The sequence below is a fragment of the Myotis brandtii genome, unplaced genomic scaffold, assembly GCF_000412655.1.
Source record: "Myotis brandtii unplaced genomic scaffold, ASM41265v1 scaffold649, whole genome shotgun sequence".
NCBI lineage: Eukaryota > Metazoa > Chordata > Mammalia > Chiroptera > Vespertilionidae > Myotis > Myotis brandtii.
In genome coordinates, this window is record NW_005370512.1 from 687112 (window position 1) to 702111 (window position 15000).

Genomic DNA, 15000 nt, shown 5'->3' on the forward strand with positions numbered 1-15000 from the left:
TATAAATATTTCTCTTGAGTTTTTATTAAAAGGCTAATAAAGGATTAATAAATGCATATAGGGTGGGAGAGAAGGTATGCAAATAGGAGATGACAATAGAATTTCTTGAAAATGAACTTGCATTGACTGATGAAGCAGGATAAGAAAGTAATAGCCTGGGGGAGGTAGATAGGGGAGAGGGAGCTAGTATACCCAGCAAAACCCCAGAGAGTTGGCCAGTAGAACAGAGTGGATCTGCAAATACAAGGTTTATTTTAAAGTTGAGAACAAAATCAGAGTTCTCTCCTACCACCTCTACTAAAAACACACAGTGCTTGCACTTTCCTATGTCTTTGTTGTCTTATAAAAACCTGACTCTTAGAACATGTACTGTAGCAAATATGACAGATTTTCCTTAAGAATTGTTCTTGTGGCTGTTTATTTTGTTGTTGTTCTGCTTGTTTTCATTTGGTTTGTTTTTAATAACTTGCCTGAACTTAATCTGTTGGATCTAGTTTTTCCTGCTACGTGTGGCTATTGATGTTTCTGTTCAGTTTTAAAAGCTTTAATGTTTAAGTTTTAGTGGCCCTCTGGGTCTGCAAACTCACTAGTCATCAATGGGTGTTCACAAACACCTTCAGTGAGTGAGCTTTCCATTGTCTGCTGATGGATCTGTACACGGGGTTGGAAACACATTAAAAATTCAGACAGTTGTCAAATGTTCAGATTTACCTTCTGCTGGGTCCCTCTTGGAGGTTTCCTGCAGATCTGCACGGCATCCAAGTCAACTGGGGATGTGTAGATAGCCAGGGCCCTCTTTGAGTCTTCCCTGTACGCGTGCACAGTCTCCTGGATAGCAGGGATCCGTGGAGTACCTCCAGCCCTTCTTTGGCTCTCTCATTTCCAGGTTCTCCTTGTCAAATTCTGATTAGTCAAGTGGTTTACTGCCCACCCAAGTGAGACTGCAACTCAGGGTAATAGAGCCATGGGCTGTCGTTATTTGTTTCCCACTGTGTCTGCTACTTTCATTCACAATACAATTGGGTATGGGTTTTCTGTTCGCAGTACCAAATTAGTTCATTCCTCTCTAGCAGTGAAATTGCTGGGGTTTTTTTATGGCCAGCCCTTCCTTGGAAGTGCTTTAACACTGGCCCATCTGAAACAGTGTAAGGGGGAACTGTGGATATAGGCACACGTTTGGTCAAGAATGCCACAGACTACCCAGTACTTATCTTAATTTCTGCAGTTTAACCATGAACTAATATTTCTTCTTTTTTCTTTTTTGGTTAATCCTCACCCAGAGATATTTTTTCCATTGATTTTTAGAGATAGTGGGGAGGAGGGGAGAGGGAGAGAAACATCAAAGTGAGAAAGACACATGGATTGATTGCCTCCTGAACACACCCCAACCGGGGCCAGGGATTGAACCTTCAATCCAGGTATGTGCCCTTGACCAGGAATTGAACCTGTGACCCTCAGTGTGGGGGTCAATTCTCTAACCACTTAGCAATACTGGCCAGGGTGCATGAACTAATATTTCTTAATTTTTTGTTTTCCTCTGGTTATTTTCCAGAGCGCCGAATTTATTATTTTGGACCATTCTTCCTTTAGTTTTATTTATCAGAGGCTTGGATTTGACAATCTCTTCATTCTGTCATATCCATATCCCTCACCTCCATTTTAGAAAGGTATTTTCCTTGGGTATAGGATTTTGTATTAACAATTGTTTTTCTTTCTGTACACTAGGATGCATATCCAATATCTTCAAGGTTGCATAGTTTATGATGAGAAGTCTACTATAATTCTTACCTTTGTTCCTCGGCATGTGATATGCCTCTTTTCTTTGGCAACCTTTAAGATTTTTTCTTTGCTGTTGGTTTTCAGAAGTTTGTATATGATGTACATGTGTGTGTGTGTGTGTGTGTGTGTGTGTGTGTGTGTGTGTTTTATCCTACTTGGTGTTATCTAAGCTCCTTCAATCTTTGCTTTGGTATGTGTCATTAATTTGAAGGAATTCTTAGTAATTATCTCTGCACTGGGTGTCTGCCCTGTGTTCTCTGCCATCTTCTACCATATTCAAAATTATAGGTATGTTAGTCCATTTGGTATTATTCCACGACTCTTGGATGCTCTGCTCAATTTTTCACTCTCTTTTTATTCTTATATTTCAATTTAGAAAATTTCTGTTGGTGACAGATTGGGTTCAACTGATTTTATTCTCAGTTACATTGACACTACTAATGAGCTTATTGGTGGCATAAGGCATTTCTCTTACAATATTGTTCATTTCTAGCATTTTAATCTGATTTTTCTTCTCTCTCTGCTGAAATTCCTCATATACTTATTATGTTTTTATGTTACAGACTTTAACTCACTAATTACATCTTTACTTCCAGCATAGTTGAGCTATAATTGACATATAATATATAAGATTAAGGTGTATAACATGATTATTTGAAATATGTATATATTGCAAAATGATGACCATAATAAGGTTAATTAACGTATCTATCAGCTCACACAGTTATCTGTTTTGTGGTGAGAACTTTAAAAAAATCTTTATTGTTGAAAGTATTACATATGTCCCCTTTTTTCTCCCATTGACCCCTTGTTGCCCACCCCCCACTTCCCATCCCAGGCCTTTAACACCCTATTGCCTGTGTCCATGGGTTATACATATACGCACACAAGTTCTTCGGTTGCTCTCTTCCCACCCACACACTCAACCTCCCTCTGAGATTTGACATTGTGTTCCATGCTTCTATGTCTCTGGATCTATTTTGTTCATTAGTTTGTTTTGTTCATTAGATTCCACATGTGAGTGAGATAATGTGATACTTGTCTTTCTCTGACTGACTTATTTTGCTTAGCATAATACTCTCCAGGTCCCTCCATGCTGTCTCAAAAGATAACAGATCCTTCTTTTTTTACTGCTGCATAGTATTCCATTGTGTAGATGTACCACAGCTTTTTTATCCACTTACCTGCTGATGGGCACTTGGGCTGTTTCCAGATCTTAATTATTGTAAATTGTGCTGCTACGAAGATAGGGGTGCATACATAGTTTCTAATTGGTGTTTTGGGTTTCTTAGGATATATTCTTAGAAGTGGGATAACTGGGTCAAATGGCAAATATTTTGAGGAAACTCCATATTGTTTTCCATAATGGCTGCACCAGTCTACATTTCCACCAGCAGTGTACTAGGGTTCCCTTTTCTCCACATCCTCGTCAGCACTTGTCATTTGTTGATTTCTTGATGATAGGCATTCTGACAGGTGTGAGGTGATACCTAATTGTTGTTTTAAGTTGGATCTCTCCGATGATTATTGACTTTGAGCAATTTTTTTCATATGTCTCTTGGCCATCTGTATATCTACTTTGGAGAAGTATCTATTCAGGTCCTTTGCCCATTTTTTAATTGGATTGTTTGTCTTCCTTTTGTTAAGTTGTATGAGTTCTTTATATATTTTTGATATGAATCCTTTATCAGATGTATCATTGCCAAATATGTTCTCCCATTCAGTGGACTCCCTTTTCATTTTGTTGACAGTTTCTTTTGCTGCGCAAAAATTTTATTTTGATGTAGTCCCATTTGTTTATTTTCTCTTAAGTTGCCCTTGCCCTAGGACAGTGGTAGGCAAATTGTGGCTCATGAGCCACATGCGGCTCTTTGGCCCCTTGAGTGTGGCTCTTCCACAAAACACCAGTTTCCACTACATTTCTAAGAAGATACAATGCAAACACCAACTCCAGAGGGCCAATGGCCAGATTCAGCTCTGCTGGAAAAACTCAGCCTCTGAGGCGAGGCAGAGCTCAGATCAGGGTAGCAGCTGTTGAGAAGGAGAGAGAAGATCCTGAGCAATTGTTGAATGTGGCCTAGGGCCGTGGTCGGCAAACTGCGGCTCCTGAGCCACATGCGGCTCTTTGGCCCCTTGAGTGTGGCTCTTCCTAAGCCTTAGGAGTACCCTAATTAAGTTAATAACAATGTACCTACCTATATAGTTTAAGTTTAAAAAATTTGGCTCTCAAAAGAAATTTCAATCGTTGTACTGTTGATATTTGACTCTGTTGACTAATGAGTTTGCCGACCACTGCCCTAGGATATGTATCCTCAAACATACTGCTATGAGATATGTCTGAGATTTTGCAGTCTCTTCTTTCTTCTAGCATTTTTATAGTTTCATGACTTACATTTAAGTCTTTTATTAATTTGAGTTTTTCTTATGTATGGTGTAAGTTGGTGGTCTAATTTCATTTTTTTTTGCATGTACCTGTCCAATTTTCTCAACACCATTTATTGAAGAGACTGTCTTGACTCCATTGTATGCTCTTGCCTCCTTTGTCAAATATTAATTGAGTATAATGGTTTGGGTCAATTTCTGGGTTCTAAATTCTGTTACATTGATTTATATGCCTGTTCTTATGTCAGTACCAGGCTGCTTTGATTACAGTGGATTTATAGTATAACCTGATATCTGGTATCGTGATTCCTCCAACTTTGTTCTTCTTTCTCAAGATTGCTGCAGCTATTCAGGGTATTTTATAATTCTATATACATGTTTTGACAGTTTGTTCTAGGTCTGTGAAATATGCCATTAGTATTTTAATAGGGATTGCATTGAATCTATAGATTGCTTTGGGTAGTATAAACATTTTAATGATGTTAATTCTACTAATCCATAAACACAGTATATTCTTCCACTTATTTGTATCTTCTATTTCTTTTTTCAATGTCCTATAGTTTTTCGAGTACAAGTCTTTTACTTCCTTGGTTATGTTTATTGCTAACTATCTCAATTTTTTATGTTACAATGGTAAATGGGATTTTTTGTAGTTTCACTTTCAGAGAATTCATTAGTGGTGTATAAAAATGCCATTGATATCTGAGTGTTACTTTTGTATCCTGCTACATAGCCAAATTCCTTTATTTTTTATTATTTTTCATTTAGTTAAATTGTTTGGGGTGACATTGATCAACATGAACATATAGGTTTTAGATGTGGGTTTCTATGTTACAAAATCTGTATTTTGCACTGTGTGCCCACCCCCAAATGTCAAATCTTCTCCTGTCACCTTATATTAGGACCCCCTGATCTCCTGACCCCCTTCCCTCTGGCAACCACATGCTGCTGTTTGTGTTCATGAGTTTCAGTTTTATATCCCACATATGAGTGAAATAATATGGTTCTTAGCTTTTTCTGACGGACTTATTTCACTTAGCATAATGTTCTTAAGGTCTGCCTATGTTGTTGTAAATGGCGTTATTTCATCCTTTCTTATGGCTGAGTAGTAGAATTCCATTGTGGTATATATTTACCACATCTTCTTTTATCCAGTCCTCTATCACAGGACACTTTGGTTGTTTCTATGTCTTGGCCACCATGAATAATGCTTCAATGAACATAGGGGTGCATATATGTTTGCAAATACATACATGATTTCATGGTTTTCGGGTATATATCCAGGAGTGGGATTGCTGGTTTGTATGATAGCTCTATTCTTAATTTTTTGAGGAATCGCCAGATTGCTTTCCATAGTGCTTGTGCCAGTCTATATTCCCACCAGCAGTGAATGAGGGTTCCCTTTTTTCCATAACCTCTCCAACACTTGTTGTTGCTTGTCTTGTTGATAATGGCCACTCTAACAGATGTAAAGTGGTATCTCATTGTAATTTTGATTTGTATTTCCCTAATTGCCAGTGAGGTTGAAATCTTTTCATATATCTATTGGCTGTTCATATGTCTTCTTGGGAGAGGTATATTTTCAGGTCCTCTGCCCACTTTTTGATTGTGTTGTTTGTTCATTTGGTGTTGAGATTTTTAAAATATATTTTAAAATATATGATTCATAACAGTAGCAAAATTACAGTTATGAAGTAGCAATGAAAATAATTTTATGGTTGGGGGTCACCACAACATGAGGAACTGTATTAAAGTGTCGCGACATTAGGAAGGTTGAGAACCACTGGTCTAGGTGGTTTATTTCTTTATACATTTTTTGTTTGGTTCATCTGTCTAGAGCTGTCAATGGACTATTAAGTTTGCCAGTGATGACTGTGTTTTGATCTGTTTGTCCCTTTAGTTCTGTGAGTAGTTTTTTTTATATATTTTGGTGCGCCTTAATCTTCTTAATTATATGCTCCTTGGTTGGGTGCATATATATTAAAAGTGGTATATTTTCTTGATGTAGTGTTCCCTTTTTCATTATAAAGTGTTCATCTTTCTCTCTTGTTATCTTAAAGTCTATTTTTTTTCAGATATAACAATGACCATGCCTGCTTTTTTTGCTTGGAGAATCATTTTCCATCCTTTTACATAGAATCTACCTTTGTCTTTTCAGTTTAGATGTGTCTCTTGTAGGCAGCAAATGGTTGGGTTTTGTTTCTTGATCCATTCTTCTACCTTCTGCCTCATTAGTGTTGAATTCATACCATTTACATTTAGGGTAATTATTGTTGTATGAGGATTTCCTATAGCCATTTTATCTTTTGTTTTCTGGTAGCTCTGTGTCTCCATTAGTTCTTTTCCTTTGTGTTTCTGTCTGTTGTTTTTGTTTGGTGGTATGCCATACTTCTTTCCACTCTGGTCTCTTTCTTTAAGCTATGTGTCCTGGTTTGGGGATTTGTGTATGCAGTTATCATTAGGTTTATAAAAATTAACTTGCATATATACCATAGTTTGTTGTTGTTTTTTTAGTGCATCTGATCTTCATCCTCCTTTGCCAGTTCAGACCTTTACTACCTCCCCTTTTATGTTTTTGTTGTCACAAATTATCCCTATTTATACTGTAAGTGTTTTGGTGAACTTATTCATAGTGTTATGTTCTTTGTTACAGGTAGAATAACTTCCTTGAGTATTTACTGCAATGGAGGTTTTCTGGTGATAAAATCCCTGAGCTTCAGTATGTCTGGGAACATCTTTAGTTCTCCTTCATATTTAAAGGATAATTTTGCTTGATATATTATTTCTCTTTCAGACATTTGAATATTTGATCCCCGTCTCTCCTGGCTTGTAGAGTTTCTGCTGAGAAGTCAGATGAAATTCTGATGGGTTTTCCTTTGTAGGTCACTTCCTTCTTTTCCCTGGATACTTTAATAATTTTTTTCTTCTTCATCAATTTTTGACAGCTTAAATGTCAAGTGCCTTGGAGAGGGCCTCTTTGGATTGAGGTAACTAGATGTTCTATTTGCTTTTTGGATTCAAGGATTTAGTTCTTTCCATCAGTTTGGGAAGTTCTTATCCAGCATTTGTTTGAATGCACTCTCTGATGCATGCTCCCTCTCCTCTTCCTCTGGCATTCTATAATTCTAATATTGCTTTTCCTGATGGAGTAAGATAGTTCTTATAGAGCTCTATCATTTTTCCTTATGATCAGATCTCTCTCTTCTTCTCTCTGTGTCATTTCTGGATTCCTATCTTCAATATCACTAATTCTTTCCTCCATCTGGTTGGCTCTGTTTTCTATGCTCAGAATTTCACTCTTAATCTTCTTAATTACATGCTTCATTTCCAGGATTTTTGATTGTTTTTTTAAAAATAAAGTTTTAATGTCTTTGGTAAAGTACTCATTTTGTTCATTGATTTGTTTTCTGAGTGCATTGAATTGCATGTCTGTATTTTCTCACATCTTGAGTATTTTCAGAAATGCAATCTTGAAATCTCTGTCATTTATATCACATATGTCCCTGTGTTCTGGCTTGCATTCTGGGGATTTTTCATTTTCTTTCTGGTCTTCCTCATTACCCCGGTTATTCACAGTATTTGCTATTTTCCTTTGTCTAGGCATTTGTTTCTATCTATATTAATGAAGATGTATTCCTACTGTTTTCCAGTAGATGTTGCTGAATTGCATTATATTTTTTTACCTCTGTGATTTATCAGTCTTGTTCTTCATGGCTTCTGTAAGATAGTACAGCCATGCTGCTTGGGGGTGTGTTTTGTTTTGTCCCCACTGTAATGGAGACCCTTGACCTTCATGGAATCCCACCCCTAGCACCTTCTGTGAATCAGTCACAGAGGAAAACAGTGATTCTACTGCAATAGTTCCTGGTTTACAGATAGTGTGCTCCTGGACCCAACTGAGAACCCAGGAGAAGAATATATGAGTGGTTGTGAAGATTTCCCTTGTGTTTGAAGATCCCCACAAACTCTATGTTCTCACATGAGACCACATTCAGATTTTAGAAATTTGTTAACAGTTTTTTTAATCCTACCCTGAGGATATGTTTTCATTGATTTTTATATGTAGAGAGGAATGGAGATGATAGATAGATAGATAGATAGATAGATAGATAGATAGAAAAATAGAGATATAGATAGATAGGGAGAGAAAAAGAAAGAAACATTGATGTGAGAGAGAAATGTCAATCAGTTGTACCCTGACCGTGAATCAAACCCACAACCTAGGCATGTGTCCTGACCAGGAATTGAACCAGCAGCCTTTTGGTAAAAGGACTGATGCTCCAACCAGTGAGCCACTTGGCCAGGGCTTGTTAATAATTTTTATCTGAACTCTTCTTACTGGCAAATGCTTGCATCTGTCACTCCTTGGAGGCATCAGTATTTTTCCCTAGGTCACACCCTTTGTTCATGAAACAGGGGAACATCCAATTTTACTTCTCCTCTAGTGATAACTGTTCTTTAAATGATGTATCACTTGTTTCTATCAAACCATTTTTTTTATTCAACTACATATTTTACACAACATAATAAAGGGGTTTGGATGGTATTTCAAAATTGTACTCAGTCTTATTGCATTCTGAATATTTGAGCAGGAAGATACTTAAAATGCAACCTCCTGTGAAGGGAGAGAAATAGTCTTCCTTATTGAAAGTTTTCTGAGCATTATATTATGTTAATAGAGGCACCCTGTGCTTTTTGGCTTGTACGGTTGGATTATATGTCTGCAAAATAAATTTATGTTGACAATAACATAAGCAATTTTATAAATTTCAAACATCTTAAAGACAAATATTAACTATTAGATTAATAACAAATTCAAGGAAACAAAAGAAAACAGATTTTCACTTCACAAACATTCCCAGAAATATATATTGTTTGAATTAGTCTTTAGTCATGGGCTGTGGAAAAAACAAGCAAGTCAAACTTCAATTTCTACTAATTGGCTAAAATTTTCTAATTTTGATGTTTATTTTTTTCTTTTAAATAATCATATGTATTTCTTTTATTGTAAGAAGTAATCAATATATTTTAAAAATCTTTTACTTTACTCTTACAAAAATTAAATGTTTTAAAATAAACACTAGAAGGAATAAAACCTATCATTTTTCAACTTTGATAGATAGCCACATAAGAGCTAATGTGCACTTTGTGGAGTGTCTCTTAAAAACTATGATGGATAGCTCTGAATAAAAAAAAGTGTCATGTGTGTAATTTCTGCATGATGTACTTTGTTTTTCTGTTAAATACTGATAACCACTTAAAAAGGGTGAATTCCAAGTTTAAAATTCAAAGCTCATTTGGTGTATGTCTATAATAATCTAATAAATACTGGTACTGTCGCTTTTTAAAACTTTCTCATTTATTATTGTCATCTGCCCCAGACTATATTCTAGTGTAGTATGTTTATCAACTGAAATATCAAATGAAATAGCTTGCAGATTGAACTTGATAATTTATTGCATGACTCTACCAACTTTTCAGAGTGCTAAAGACACATTTCCTTTTGTTAAAAGCTGTGTATTCCATATCTTAGCTGGATGCAATTCTCAACATTTAATTTGCTTGGTCCTTAAGTACACATGTTTATTATACTAGAGGCCCAGTTCACAAAATTCATGCACTGGGGGTTGGGGAGTCCCTCAGCCTGGCCTGTATCCTTTCACAGTCCAGGACCCATTGCCCTTACTGCCTGCCTGCTTGCTGCTCCTTACCACTTGGCTCACTGCTCCTTAGTGCTGCTGTGGAAGCGGGAGAGGCTCCCACCACTGCCGCTGCACTTGCCAGCCAATTCATGCATGGGTGGGGTCTCCAAGGGAGTGGGGGAAGGCTGAGACGTGATCGGCCCTCTGGTCAGGTGGTGGAATGCCCTTGCTGGCCCGGGATCCGTTTCTGTTCTGCTGACCTTCACACTGGTTGTCAGGAGCCACCTGGCAGCCGCTTTTATATTCTTTCTTCCTTGTGGAACATCTAGAGAGGGGAAGCAGCCACTGTGCCTGAGGCTGACTTCCAAGAGGCTGGCTCTGTCAGGATTGTGCTGGCGGCACTGGTACATTGGTGCCTGGCCCATTCTTCAGAGATTGGACCTGCAGGACTACTGAGGGAGGGAGTGGTTGCCACTGTGCTGGTGGGCCACCGGGATGGGTTGGTCAGCTGAGCGGCACTCCCACTGTGGGAGTGCACTGACCACCAGGGGGCAGCTCCTGTGTTGAATGTCTACCCTCTGGTGGTCAGTGCGTGTCATAGCAACCAGTTGACTGGTCATTCAGGCTTTTACATATATAGACTAGGGGCCCAGTGCACAAATTCGTGCATCTTGAAAGGAACTGGGCCTTGAGGCTGCGGTGGGCATGGGGAGGGTCTTGGCCCATCCTCCATGCCCCCACCCAGCCCCTCCCGCCACAGCCCTCGGTCCCCTCTCTGTTGGCAGCCCTGCTCCCGCCTCTGCAGCCGCTCCCACATGCTGACTGCGCCGGCCCCACTTGCACCTGCGGATGGCGCGGAGCAATTGGGGTTGGCTCTAGCAGCAGGTATGAGTGGGGCTAGCGTCGTCAGTTGGTGCGAGTGGCAGCTGCTGCCCCAATCGCCCCTCTGGAGCAGGGGGAGGTGGGAAAACCCTCAGGGGTGATTGGGGCTGGCAGCCACCTCTCTCACCCACTGATTGCACTGAGTGATTGGGGACAGCGCCCGGTGCCGGCAGCTGGTGTTAGCGCTGGGTGGGACCATGGCATTCAGGAGCAAAGAATTTTCAGCAACCATCAGAGGCTTGCCCCGATGACAGCAACCGGCACCCTGCCTTGGTCTGGCACCCCCACTCACCTGCTCCACCATCCTGTCACAGCCGATGCCAGCCATGTTCCGCGCTCTGCCACCTGTTGCCAATGCCTGCCATGTTCTGTGCACACCCCTGGTGGTCAGCGCATGTCATCACGACCAGTTGTTCGTAGTTCCACTGTTCGGTCTATTTGTATATTAGGAATATCTATACTAATAAAAGGGTAATATGCTAATTAGACTGGGATACCTTCCAGGAGATCTTCCGGATGTCCTTCCAGACAAAGTCATGGTGGCAGAGCTGAGGCAGAGGCAGTTAGGGGCGATCAGGCTGGCAGGAGGGGGCAGTTGGGGGTGATCAGACCAGCCGGGGTGGGGGGAAGTTAGGGGTGATCAGGCCAGAAGGGGGGTCATTGGGGGTGATCAGGCAGGTAGGCAGGTGAGTGGTTAGTAGCCAGCGGTTCTGGATTGCGAGAGGAATGTCCAACTGCCAGTGGGATTGGGCCTAAACCGGCAGTTGGACATCCCCCAAGGGTCCCAGATTGGAGAGGGTACAGGTCGGGCTGAAGGACACCCCCCTCCATGCACGAATTTTGTGCACTGGGCCACTATTGTCAATTTGTGACAGTTGCAAAACTGGATTCTAATTTTTTAAAAGATAAATATAGTACAACTACCTAAAACATGCAAAAGCAAGTTTTCATCATAACTTTAATACAATTTAATAGGTTACATTTTTGGCATAAAAACAGAAAGTTTAGGCTATTAAGATCAAGTCTGAGGTTTTCATAGAGATTACCTTTTTAAAGCATTCTGTGACTATTCAGACTCAGTTTATTTGATGTCGGGCTAAATAAACAAGAACAACAATAATAAAAACAAAACACCAACTCAAATCCTGTTGACTCTATGCTTGGGTGTTTTTTTTTGGTACCATTACATAACATTACAGCAATAAGCTCTTCAACCCCAAATTGCTTAATATGTGTTATGGTTGGGCCAATTTATTCTAGCTTTTAAGTATTATTATTTTATTTTTTAGAGGAACTTGATTTAAATTTGTGCATTGCCAAGGGAAAGGAGCCAAGAACATGGATAGAGAAGTAAGATTGATATAACAGTAATCCCCTTTATGACTTTTTTCCTTTAAAAGCAGCCTTTTAAGCTTTATTTTTCATAACAATATCCATGGAGAAATAATATAAAAGTGAGTAGAAATTTAGCCTCCTGTGTAGCACTCACGGGTAAAGAGGATGATTAACGAGTGTAGCAGACAATGTCATAGCAAAAGAGTCCATAGAACTTAAACAAAAGTGCATTCAGAATTTCCAAGGATTCCCAGGATCCATAGTAGGCCCTCATTGTGCCTGTCCACTGTTTCTATTTTTTGAGTAGATTTATAAACACAGCACCACATATTTTCATGTGGCTTATTGCCCAGGGGCAGAATTAGATTTACTGCACTGGAACTGTGAAGCTTGTGAGTTTTGGGCAAGGGCTACAGTGAAGTAAGTAGTGTAATTGTTTTTGTGGAGTGACCGTGGGACCTCCTCTGTTCTGAATTACACATGGCTCAGCCCTTTGACCTAACCAGATTCAGCAATGGCTGGCAGAACTCCGAAAGCTGTGCTGAAAGGGTTCATCACTGACAAACTGGAATGTTATCTGTCAGGCGAGATGTGGGCCAACAACCACATTAAACTATAGTAATTACTAGTGAGACCACGTTGTGACCACCTCAACTTCATTTAACCCATCATCATATCATCATTATTTCAGCACGAAGCGCCAGGGTGGGAAAATTTTGGAAGCCAAATGTAGCATGGATAACTTTCATTAACAGACATTTTAAATATTGGATCATCTTCAAGGATATTTTGCCAAATTATCCAAACATATTATGATTTTTTAAAAATACATAAGGTTTGAGAAATGCTATAAGCTATAATTAAAATTTTTCATCTCGATGAGTTTAATTTAAAATCTCTACAAATAGATAATAGCCCACTGATATATTTCCTTGAAGGAATTAATGCTAAGGGATATGCAGAGAAATTCTAGTAAACGTTGGAGAGAATTATAAGTGCTGATATTTTTGCATTTATGGAGAATTTATCTATATCTACGTATGTATGATTTTAAAATCATCCACTTGGAATTTTATTTTCAATTCAGTTGGTTACATTTTAAATAGCAGTATAAGCAGAGAACTTTGGTTTACTTTCAGGCACTTGACATTATTTCCCAAACTAGTCATGTTTCTGAAACATGTCTGTAATTTTATATATATACATACACACATACATACAGATTATATATATATATGCCAAATTTTACAAATTAAAGGCCTCTATAGGTATTTTACATCAAATTGGAAATAATTTAGCATTTACATTTTTCTTTCTCATCTGTGGCAACTTGGGCTTAATATTAACTCGATTCTTAGTTACATGACATTTAAAATTTCTTTAAAGAATGAGCAACTTTAACTACATTTTTTAGACATTTTATTCTTTAACTCTAAGGACTCTAAAACATGAGCAGAGGTAGGTCCCTATGAGATCATTTACAAACGAAAAAGAAATCACTATAATACCCTAATAAAGCCTCTCAAAAAAACGGCATTTAGCCCTACCTTTATTCTCATTAGCAGTAAAGAGTTTGCTCTCCCCATAATCTAACATGCAGTGCTTAGAGCAGACAGGTGCAAATTGCAAGCTGTTTCACTTTGGCTGTTGTCCCCTAAATCGACAAAGTAATAGACTGGGAGAACAAAAAAGGTTCCAGCTCAAGCTGCATAAATGCAGTCTTAACAAGGACACACCAGCTGGCTAGGAGAAGTCAATGCAGCAAATACTAAATATTATCTTTATGCCACTTGCCAAGGAAAACGGCTTCAATAACACCCGTACCTTTTATTATTGAAATGATGTTCCTTCAACATTATTTGGCTTTATTGTAAAGGCGACACTGTGGCGGAAGCAATGGCAACAGAAGCCAACATACCTGTTCCTGTTTAGCATCATTACACTCCTCTCAGCGATTCAGGCATGATTAGCTTCCTGGAGGTGGACCAGATTGACAGGATTTTTATCCAGGTCTTTTTTTTTTTGGCTGATTCAAGCAAAGCCCCCAGAGCAGTGAAACAACAAAAACAATCACCACCACCCTCTCCTTGCTAATGTGATGAATCTGCTGAGTTAGTCTGCAGAAAAAACAACAACAAAAACAGTTGTTCATAGTAGAAACACCTACATTTACTTCATGGAAGAGACATGCCAGGACCATGTGTTTAGGAATCTAAGGTATGCGCTTCTGAAAAGGGATCCTAACTTGGTCATTCCAAAGTTGCTTCTCTTTGTGACTTCACAGTGTGCACTGGAACTGCTGTCTGGAAGAAGTAACTTTAACTCTGAGGCCGCTGACAAGGTCCCACTGTGTGATCTTACTGTGCACTCAAAGGGAGGGAGACAACCCCTTGTTTACTCCTGGACAGAAGAAAACAGCTAGACACAAATGAGGGCTGACGGTTTCATGAAGCACAATTGGTTGATCCCAGATGCAATCTGACTGCCCTGAACTGAGCGGTGATCTGTGCAGTATGCAGAATTCACTTTCTTGCTGGTCTGTGCCCAACTGGCTCGGAGCAGTGCTGCCTGCGCCCCTGGCCATGGCTTTGAGTGCAAACAGAGCTGAACACTGCGCTGTGGGACCCGATTTCTTCTGACAACAATCACATTCTTTTAAAAGCTTCATAGTTTTGCTTGTCATTAGTTATAAATGCATTTGTGGTGGTTGTTTGTGTTCGCTACTCTATCATAGATTTCTTTTCAAGTTGAGAGTGTAGGAATCAAAAGATATTTGTTGGTTTTTAATGAAAAGGAAAATATCAAAAACACTGTTGATTCTTACAAATTTCAGGCAGTTTTATTCTTTTCACTTTAAACCACAAAATATTACTTATATTATAGTTACATTTAATAGGATAAGCTTACCAAAAGAAAAATAAGGTCTGATTTGTCACTATTCAAGCATATATATATATATATAAAAGAAATGTGGTATCAG